The following is a 10,834-nucleotide window of genomic DNA, read 5'->3' as shown; positions in this document are numbered from 1 at the left end:
ACAGAGCCAGTGCTCTTCAGAAGCTAGCAACTGGGAAATAAGATTTAAAAAATAGTAAACAAGCAAACGTACAACATAATACACACCACTATTAAGATACTTTAACTTCCCTTACCCTCTCCCATTGAATGCCTCACTTTAGAATATGTTCACACCACTCAACTCAATATAAATTCCATTGACAATTATGCATTTTATTCTTAATGACAAAATTGAAAGGTACCAGTGATCCAATTGCTTCCATGCTATTTTAAGAAAGGAGAAGGAGGTGGGTGCCTGTTATAGATTTAAAGAGACATAATCAAATGCAAATTGTGAACCTTGATTTGATCCAGGTTTTAACAAATCAACGAAAAAGGATGACTTGGAAACAGTTGGGGACATTTGAATATGACTAGGGATTGAATGAGATTAAGAAAATGTGTGGGTGTGTGTTATGAAGGAAATCTTAGGTTTTTTAAACATTTATTTATTTAAATTGACAAAAATTGTGTACATTCATTGTGTACAACATGTTGTTTTGAAAGATCTACACACTGTGGAATGGCTAAATCAGACTAATTAATATATGTATTGCCTCACATATTTTATCTCTTATTTTATGGTGAGAACACTTAAAATGTACTGTTTTAGCAATTTTCAAGAATAGAATACATTGTTATTAACCAAAGTCCCTATATTGTACATTAGATCTCCTACATTTATTCATCTTATTTAACTGAAATTTGGTGTTCTTTCACCATTATCTCACCAAACACTCCTTCCTCAACCCCAGCCCTAGTAACCACTATTCTACTCTCTTCTTCTATAAGTTCTGTTTTAGATTCCACATATAAATGAGGTCATGTGGTATTCGTCTTTCTGTGCCTAATTTATTTTATAATGGTAAAAGATAATGCTTTCCCTTAAATCTTTAAAAGAACAAGGTGTTTCACTTTCACCACTTCTACCCCACATTGCACTGGATGTTCTAGGGCAATTAGGCAAGAAAATGAAATAAAAGATATCTATATGAGAAAGGAAGTAAAACCACCTCTATTCATAAATGGCATGATCTTGTAGAGTTATCACCCTAAGGAATTCACCAAGAAGCTATTAGAACTAATAAACACTTTCATGAAGGTTTCAGAGTGGTCCATTATATTTCTATATATTAAAAATCCAGAGGGAACATGAACAAAACAATTCCATTTACAATAGCATCAAAAATATAAAATACTTAGAAATAAATTTAACAAAAGAAGTACAAAAGTTATTCTCTGAAAACTATGAACATTGTTAAAAAAAATTAAAGAAGACCTAAATAAATGAAAAGTCCTATTCAGAACAAGACAGGGCATAGGTAATGTTTCATGCAACAAAGCTTTATTGGGTAAATTTGTGCCAAATACTCTTCTAAGACCTGTTTTGATTTTGTTTTTTTTGTTTTTTGTTTTTTTAATGATAAGACCTAGTTACTCTCTTCAAATTTTTAAATAATTTTAACATGTATTTTAATTTTCATAGTGGTCTACAACTTACTAACTGTTTGACCTTGGGCAAGTTAGTTAACATCTTTGTGCCTTTTTCTCTATCTGTGTATGTGTGTACTAGCTGATTTTGGAAAGTTTTAAACATACATCAAAGTGCAGAGACTAATAAATTCCTCATGTATCTGTCAACCAGATTCAGTAATTATCAACTCATGGTCAAATGTGGTTTTTATCTAAAGGAACTCCCTTTCCCCTTTCCCCCTCAACTATTGGGTTATTTTGAAGTTAATTCTGGATTTCATACTATTTTCATCTGTCATCCCTTCCTTAGGTACCTCTAAAATTTATCATAACCATAACGCCATCATCACACACAAAAAATAAGTCTTTAATTTTATAAACTAGCCAGTGCTCCAATTTTCTTGATCACATCTTACATATTGTCTTTCAAATCAGGATCCAAAAAAGGTCCACACATCACATTCGATTGATATGTTTCTTAAATCTCTCTTAACGTACAAGTTCGCATCCCTCTCTCCAACCCTCACTCTTGCGATTTATTTGTTGGGACAAATAGATTGTTCTGTAAAATCGCCATCCTGAATTTGGTTGATTGCACCCTGTATCATTTAATACATCACTCTGTCATTTGATTTTTTTGAAAATCGAGTCAAGTCCTCTTCCCACCCCAAGGATGCTACCTGGGTCATAGGTGGTGCTGTGTGCATCCCGCCAGGAGGCCCAGAATGCCTGGTGCTCTGCTTTTTCCAGGCCATGGTTAATGAGTGGGTTTAAGTATTGTCAGCCCAATCCATCTATTAGGAAGAGTTCCTCATTAGCTTTTCACCTCATGGCTTTTGCAGCCCTCGATCTACTATTTTAGTAGGAGTTGGAAGTTGGTAACTCCTACATGCATTACCTGCCTGGAACTCTTCTGTGCCGAAAACCTCCCCTGATCTATTGTATGGTTACCTTGAGATACAGTCCACACCTGGATAGCAGGACAAATGCATGTTTTTTTCCGTCTTCATTCACTGGAATTCCAAAAAGTTGACCAAAGAGGTTTCTTTGGTTTGTTGGTCTGATATTAGTATTATATTTTCTTATTAAAATATTTCTCCTCCTTTTCCGTGGTTTCACTTTCCAAGTTTCAGTTATCCATATTAAGCCTTGATCTGAAAATATGATCTGGAAATGAAAATTTCCAGATATTAACCATTCATAAGTTTTAAATTGCACACCGTTCTGAGGAATGCAGTGAAAGGAGGAGTTCTGGGTCTGAAGCAATGAAGATGTAGGATAAATTAGAAGCATCCTGAAGGGTAGGAAACCCAGAAAGCTGTGAGACTCCTGAAATTACGTCAAAAAGACTCAGGAGCCAACATGAAGGAGCTCCCCATGAGGAGTGTGATGAAATCTTATTCTGTTTCGGCTCCATCCTGGGCAGTTGTGAATTATCCCTATTTCCAGCATCTTCACACTGTCCCCTGACCCTCTGAGTAACTCAGAAGCCCTCTTGGTCGTCAGATGAAAAAAACAGCACATATAGTCTTCAGAAAAGGGAGGACTACTGTATTATGAATGTATTTTTTAACACATTTGTTGTTCAATCTTTTGTCTCTTTGTTTTGTTTTGTTTTGTTTTGTTTTGAGACTCAGTTATTTTTATCTTTGGCCAAGAGGAGCTCCTTCATGTTGGCTCCTGAGTCTTTTTGACATAATTTCAGGAGTCTCACAGCTTTCTGGATTTTCTACCCTATAGGATGCTTCTAATTCATCCTAAATTTTCACTGCCCCAGACCCAGGATTCCCCATTTCTCCCAAGAGCCCTGGTTCTTCTCAGACGAAAACGGCATTCAAAGAGCACGGTCTAGGTGCTGGGGTTACCTAGTAATACAGAGCTGGTCTTTTCATTGGGCAGAGACAGGAAATATGCTTGTTTACTAAGAAAAAAATACATAATGAGTTTCTACTGCTATTAGCAAATTAAATTTATAGTTTCGAGGTTCTTACTCGATTCTTTGATTTAATGTGTAATTTTACTTTTACGCTAGAAAAATTGGTTCCTAATGGTATTAACATAATTACCTATTTAATTCTTCAGCTTTGTTGAGGTATGATTGACAAAAATTGCTTATATTTGGGGTGTACAACTTGATATTTTGATATACATTTATATTTTGAAATGGTTACTAAAATCAAGCTAAATAACACAACCATCATCTCAAATAGTTACCTATTTTGTGTGTGTGTGTGTGCGTGCACGTGTCTGTGTGTGTGTGAAGGCACATGAAATCTACTTTCAGCATATATGAAGTATATGTCATTATTAACTATAGTCACCATGTTATGTATTAGGTGTCCAGTACTTATTCTTTAATTTTAATGACATTTATGTATCCAAGTGCATGTGATTAATCATACATGTGTGTGCATGTGAATGTGTGTCAGAATAATATCACTATAATCATTTGTATATATGTATGATTTCTCATATAGACATATATATATGAGAGAGAAAAAATACCAGTTTTACTAAAATAATTTTGCCCTTATAATGTATCCTATTCAGGATATACAATCAAATTACCATGTTTTAAAGTCACTTAAAATAATTTTTCTCTGAGTGGTTGAGCTACCGATCAATACCCATTAGGCTGACTTGCTTTATTTCGCTTTTTATTTTAGGGATTGCTATTGTTCAGTATTTGTTTCATTTTTGTTTTAAAACTGTGAACCTTAAATCAAGATGTACTCAGGGAAGTTTAGCTTACATCTCTGCCTCTTGACCCGTTTCTTCCTTTACCTCATGGATAACCTATTATTTTTAATGTTCTAATTTGTCCTTTCATTGATTATAAGATAAACAAACGTGTATATGCATTTGTATAATGCCCATTCTTTAGATAATATGTGGATACTATATACTGTTCTATACCTTGCTTTTTCACTTAAAAATATATTCAGGAAATCACTCCACGGGAATTGTATTAAGATATTCCCCTCTTTTAAACAGTTGTGTAGTCCTCCGGGGTGTGTACATTCCACTGCTGATTAAATCGGTTGTCTACCAATGGACATATGGGTTGTTCCCAATCTTCTGCTGTATTAGATAGGACTTCAGTTAATAGCCTTGTGTCTTTTTAAAAAATATTTTTAGAGTTATATTTTTTGGCTAGATTCCCAAAAGAGGAAGCAGAGCGCTAGATCAAAGGGTATGCATAGATAATTGTGTCCTACCTTGCTACATTTCACATGCCATTTTCTTTTGTTTTGTTTTTTTAAATTTTTTTCTTTTTGAGACGGAGTCTCGCTCTGTCACCCAGGCTGGAGTGCAGTGGCGCGATCTCAGCTCACTGCAACCTCCGCCTCCCGGGTTCACGCCTCTCTCCTGCCTCAGCCTCCCGAGTAGCTGGGACTACAGGCGCCCGCCACCATGCCCGGCTAACTTTTTTGTATTTTTAGTAGAGACAAGGTTTCACAGGATTCGCCAGGATGGTCTTGATCTCCTGACCTCGTGATCCGCTAGCTTTGGCCATCCACAGTGCTGGGATTACAGGCGTGAGCCACCGCGCCCGGCCATTTTGTTTTCCAACCAGCACCGTTTAAACAGGCTTCTCTCCCTGTAGCAAAACCGAGAGATTATTTTTGTCACCCCAATAGGCAGGCAGTAATATCTCCTTTACCACAAAATGTCAGATTGTCAGAGCAATTCAAGCAAGTCATAGATCTTACCTACCACTAGACTACACTAATGATTCAAAAGCTAACGCAAGTAGCAACAAAGACACAGCATGCTTCTCTGTAGGGACCCAACCCATCAGATGCAACTTCCAAAAAATAGTCCTCTTTCTCATATTGGAACATGTTTTGATGTCAAAGTAAGACAAATAGTAACAATATGTGTGACACACATCAGCTCAGAGGAAGCTTTAAACACTTTGGTGCTTCTTTGTTTTTATTCTCTTGTTAGTCATGCAGAGAGAGAGAGTCTGTGCAACCCAGCTTCCATTCTGCCACTAGCTCTGCTCTCTACGTTAATAAATTTGGGGCCATTTATGACAAGCAAGGTAGACAAACCTGGTGTATCTTGGTAAAAGCTTTAGAAAGTTGAAAAGGAGATCTGTTTAAGGTTGATCCTTGCAGAGTGAGAGGCGGGAAGTCACAGATCTGCTATTGATTCGCTCCTTTCCAAGTGATTTTTAACTAGCATCTTATTTATGAGTCAAGTTTGAGCACCTTATATTTTGTTAAAGTGTATTTGTATTTTTACTGTGAACCATCTGTTCATATCCATTGCTTGTTTTTCTCGTAGAATTGTTGAACTTTTTTTAGAGTCTTTTTCTGTCTTAAGGGTATATAAATTGCACATATTTTTTTTCCCTGTTTTGTAATTTACATTTTTACTTTGCTTATAGTACAAAAGTTTATTTTTAAGTAATTAAATTCAGAGTCCTTTCCTTTTTTGCATGCAGACTTTGAATTATAATTAAGAAATCTTTCTCATAATTTATAGAGAGATTCATCAATGTTTCCTTATATTAATATTTATATTGTTTCATTTTTTTATTACATGTAAATCTTTGACCATTTGGAAATCATCGTTGCACACAGTTTGAGAATTATATCTAACTTTATGTTTTTCCATAGAGTAATCCAATTATTTGAACATCACTTATTAAAACATCCCTTTTTACCCAATTGAGTTATAATTCTGAGTTTTTTTGTGTACTAAATTTGTTTATCCAATTGGATTAATTTCTGGATTTCTCTTCTGATTCATTGTTCTCTATATCCACCCACGCACCAATATCACACTGTTTTAGTTGAAAGGTTTTATATATGTTTTAATATCTGGTAGGACTGGCTATTTCCCACTCCACTGTTATTCTTTTTTTTTAAAGGATTTTTCTGATGGTTTTTGCTTTTTTGATTGGCCAACAAGCTTTATAATAAACTTTATAAGCTTTATAATAAACTTGTCTAGCTCCAAAAAATGTTTTTGTATTTTTACTGGAATGATTGTTGAATTTATAAATCGAGTTACAGAGAACTGACATTTTTATAATACCATTTCTTCAAATGACACTGTCTCTTTCTTTTTATTCAAGTTAATTTTCGTGTCCTTCAGGAGTATTTTAGAGTTTTCTTGATAGTTCTTGAACATTTCTTGTTAAGTTTACACCTATTTTATTCACTCATTTATCTTTATTTTCCTTCTCTCTCATTATATCTGCTACAGTTTATCATCTTATGTACAGTAAGTCTTCACTTAATATCATCAGTAGGTTCTTGGAAACTTCAACTGAAATAACATATAATGAAAACAATTTGATCATAGGCTGGTTGATATAAATGGTAACTAAGTTCCTACAGTCAATATCTGGTCACAAAAACATAGCCAAACTTCAAAATAAAGATAAAAACATTTCTAATATTAAGCACTGACACAAATGTGAGCTATACATACTTTTAAGAAAGATTAATAAAAACAAGTAAGATAATTATTTATTCAATGATTCCAGTTCAGGGGCTCAGGTAGCTGGAGCCTGTCCCCAAAGCTCAGGGCACCAGGTGGGACCCAGCCTGCCCTGGACACCATCCCATCACAGAACGCGCTTATGTATGCCCAACACCCACTTGTACTGGGATCACAGTCAGGCCAATTCACCTAATGGGCACAGCTGTGAGATGTGGGCGGGAACTTGAGTAACCAAAGAAAACTCTCGCAGACACAGAGAGGAATGTGCCAGCTCCATACAGACAGTGGCCCCAGCTGGGAACTGATTATTTTTTCTCATCAGCATAGCGAAACAGCACTAAATGAAGCAACATTATTCAAAGACCTGCTGTACGTGTAAAAGCTATTGGTTTTGGTATGTTGATTTTAAACCTGCTACTTTAATATGTTATTTTATTGTTTGTAGAAATTTTCCACTGTTGTGTTTAGGTTTTCCAGATATGTAAATAACCTCATGTAATGTAAAGATGGCAACGATGGAAACTGGGTGCTAATGGTTGAGAGGGGAGTAAGGGTTGAAAAACGAATGAGTGGATACTACCCTCAGTACCTGGATTATAGGATTAATTGCACCCCTAACTTCGGAGTAATGCAATATGCCAGGTAACAAGCCTGCACATGTACCCCAGAATCTAAAATAAAAGTTAAAATTCTAAATAAATAAAAACTAAAATTAAAAAATTAAGAAATTAAAAATTAAAAGTATTTTGACCTCTCGCAAAAAAACATGTCATTTGAAAATAGGCATAGTTTTGCCTCCTTTTTTCTAATTCTTATGCTTCTAATTACTTTTTCTTATTGTGCCAATTTCTTAAACTGCAAAATGAAAACAATAATTTTATCTATTTTATAATTTGGTTGTGTGTATTAAAGATATAAAATATGTGAAATGCTTAGAGCAATGCCTGGAATGTAATAAGCGCCTAATCAGTATTGCACAATTATTTCAACATATACACATGTGTATATGTTCATATATGTATATGAATTCTTGTGTTTGATAAAATAAGCCCTCTAGACTTAAGCAGTTTTTTTCTAATGTCAAGCATTTGCATACCTGCAATTTGGAACTATGTACATCAAAATCACTTTCTGAAGAGATTAGTCTTTGCAAAACTTTGGTCGTTTATGTGTCATCTTCCCAAGTTTTGCTGTATCCATGTATCATATTATTTCTATTCTTATTTATTTAATGTTTTTCTTTAAATGGAAAAGTTCTTTTTTTCTTTTCATATGTAAATATATGTGAATATATATTATATATAAATTAATACAAATATAATATGTCACTGGCTTAAATGGATAAACAATATTTTTCAGATACATATGAAAATAAAGGCATCAATTTTTTTTAAAAAACGTTCAACACCTGAAGTCACTTCATATCCAAAATTTTGGGAAACTAGCAAATTTATACTTTAAGCATCAGTCTTTTTTCACCATGTTAGATAGTTGACAAGCTTAATTTTAAAATCCTCCTGAGTGGATTTTATAATCAGTTAAGGACAATTAGAATATAAACTCTACAAAGGTGCGATCTTTGGTTTTATTTTTTGTTGTTGAAACAGGGTTATATTAGTCAGGTTTCTCTAGATGGACAGAACTAGTAGGACAGATGTGTGTGTGTGTGTATATACATATATATATATATATATATATGTGTGTGTGTGTGTATATATATATATATCTAAAGGGGAGCTTATTAGGTAGTATTAGCTTACATGATCACAAAGTCCCACAATAGGCTGTCTGCAAGCTAAGGATCAAGGAGAGGAAATCTGAGTCCTAAAGCTGAAGAACTTGGAGTCTGATACTCAAGGGCAGGAAGTATCCAGCACAGGAGAAAGATGTAGACTGGAAGGCTAGGCCAGTCTAGACTTTTTACGTTTTTCTGCCCACTTTATATCCTGGCCACACTGGCAGCTGATTAGATGGTGCCCACCCAGATTAAGAGTGGGTCTGCCTTTGCCAGTCCACTGACTCAAATGTTAATATCCTTTGGCAACACCCTCCCAGACATACCCAGGAACAATATTTGGCATCCTTCAATTCAATCAAGTTGACACTCAGTATGAACTGTCACAAGGGTCTTGCTGTGCTACCTAGGCTGGTCTTGAAATTTTGGGCTCAAGCAATCCCCTTGCCTTGGCCTCCCTAGTAGCTGGGATTCTAGGTGCATGGCACCAACCCAAAGGTAGGATCTCTGGTCTTATTCACTGCTTAATATATATTTGTGGAATTAATTAATTGATTCAGTTATTTACTCTCTCCACTTTCTTTACGCCATGCTTTGTGGGTGAAATGGGAATTGTGATAACATGTTTCACTATGATGGTTATAGTTACTGGGCATTCCACAGAGGAAATGGAAGAATTGGGAAACTTTGCGTCACTTTTAGGAAATTCATAAAGAAATAAAGAATCCCATTGTTCGTGGCTACTTGTGTTTTTAAGAGCTTTTCCTCAGGATATTTGGCTTTGATACTGAACCACGTCCTCATTCACATTTTTTTCCCTTGCTTCTGGAAGTTTCCCTGTAGATTAATTTGAGTCATGAGGTTTTAAATTTTTGCAGAGGGTAGTGCTGCTGATGCTATCACAATATAATTGGAAATTTTAAAATGTGGGGTAAAATCCAGCTAGGGTATATTTGGCTTTGGTTGGATCTGCAACTTACATAACCAGCAATAACTTGGTCCCAAATGCTGAATGTTGCCTATAATTAGAAAGACCCACTTTCATAATTGAGGGTTAAAATTATTGTAACCAGTGTTTAATGGGATTACTTAAGGTATTCTTATAATCAAGATTGTGTAGGCATCCTGTTTATGCCCTTTGAAGTAAGATTCACAAAAATTGTCCCTTTAAGAAAATAAGGCCACTTCATAAAGCATGTTTCTCTTATGTTCTACTTTGCTAAATGACATAGTTTGTAAGTTTTCAAAGAGCCATCTGCATTCTATAATTAGAGCAGTATATTTTTCTTCCAAACATTTGACAAATTAAGGATCCCAAGGTCTCAAGCATAACTTTTCACAGCATGTGCATAATGCTAGAAGCTTCTGTATATATCAATTCAAGATTAGGATAGGCCATTAGTAGGAAAAACAACATTAAAAGAAAAAAAAAAGAAGTAGACGTGGAGCGATACTTGAGTTTAAACTCATGGCTCAGCCATTTACCAGCTTGGGAAATTCTCTGAACTTCACTGGGCTTTAGTTTCTCTGCAAAATTGGAATAATAGAACAGGGAAGATAAGAAAGGGTCTGAAAGGGAGAGTAGTTCAGTTCAACAAATATTTTTCCGAATATCTATCATATGTCAGGTTTTTCCTAAGTTTATATGAGAGAAAAATAGAACAGACTCCTAACCTTTAGGAAGTATATAGTCTATTTTGCAAGACAAGAAAATAAACGTAATCATAGTATAGAGAGGGATTGTCAAAATGTAAAATAAATGTGGATGAGAGGCCAAATGATAAGTATATAACTTATCGTTCTTCATTTATATATTTATATGAATATTGATTGGCACCCTTTCTGTGCCAGAGACTGAAGACACTGGAGATCCACCATTGAACAAAACAAAAAATGCCTCTGCTTTCATGGATATGTGCCATTTCATATATGCCATGGGTTGGCCGGGAGCACAAGGACTATGAAGAAGAATAAAGTAGGGATAAAAAAACAGAGAAGGAGGTGAGGGTAGAAAGCGGAGATGTCTATGATAAGAAGATGCTTAAGCCAAGGCTTTCAAGAGGTAAAAGAGTGAGCCATGTGTCAGAAGTGTGTTCCAGCAGATGAAAGTGTGACCTTCAAGCTCTGAGTTTAGAGGGTACTTGGA

Source organism: Macaca nemestrina, chromosome 15, assembly GCF_043159975.1.
Source record: "Macaca nemestrina isolate mMacNem1 chromosome 15, mMacNem.hap1, whole genome shotgun sequence".
Taxonomy (NCBI): domain Eukaryota; kingdom Metazoa; phylum Chordata; class Mammalia; order Primates; family Cercopithecidae; genus Macaca; species Macaca nemestrina.
The sequence above is the reverse complement of the archived record's forward strand: the minus strand, read 5'-3'. Positions refer to the sequence as shown.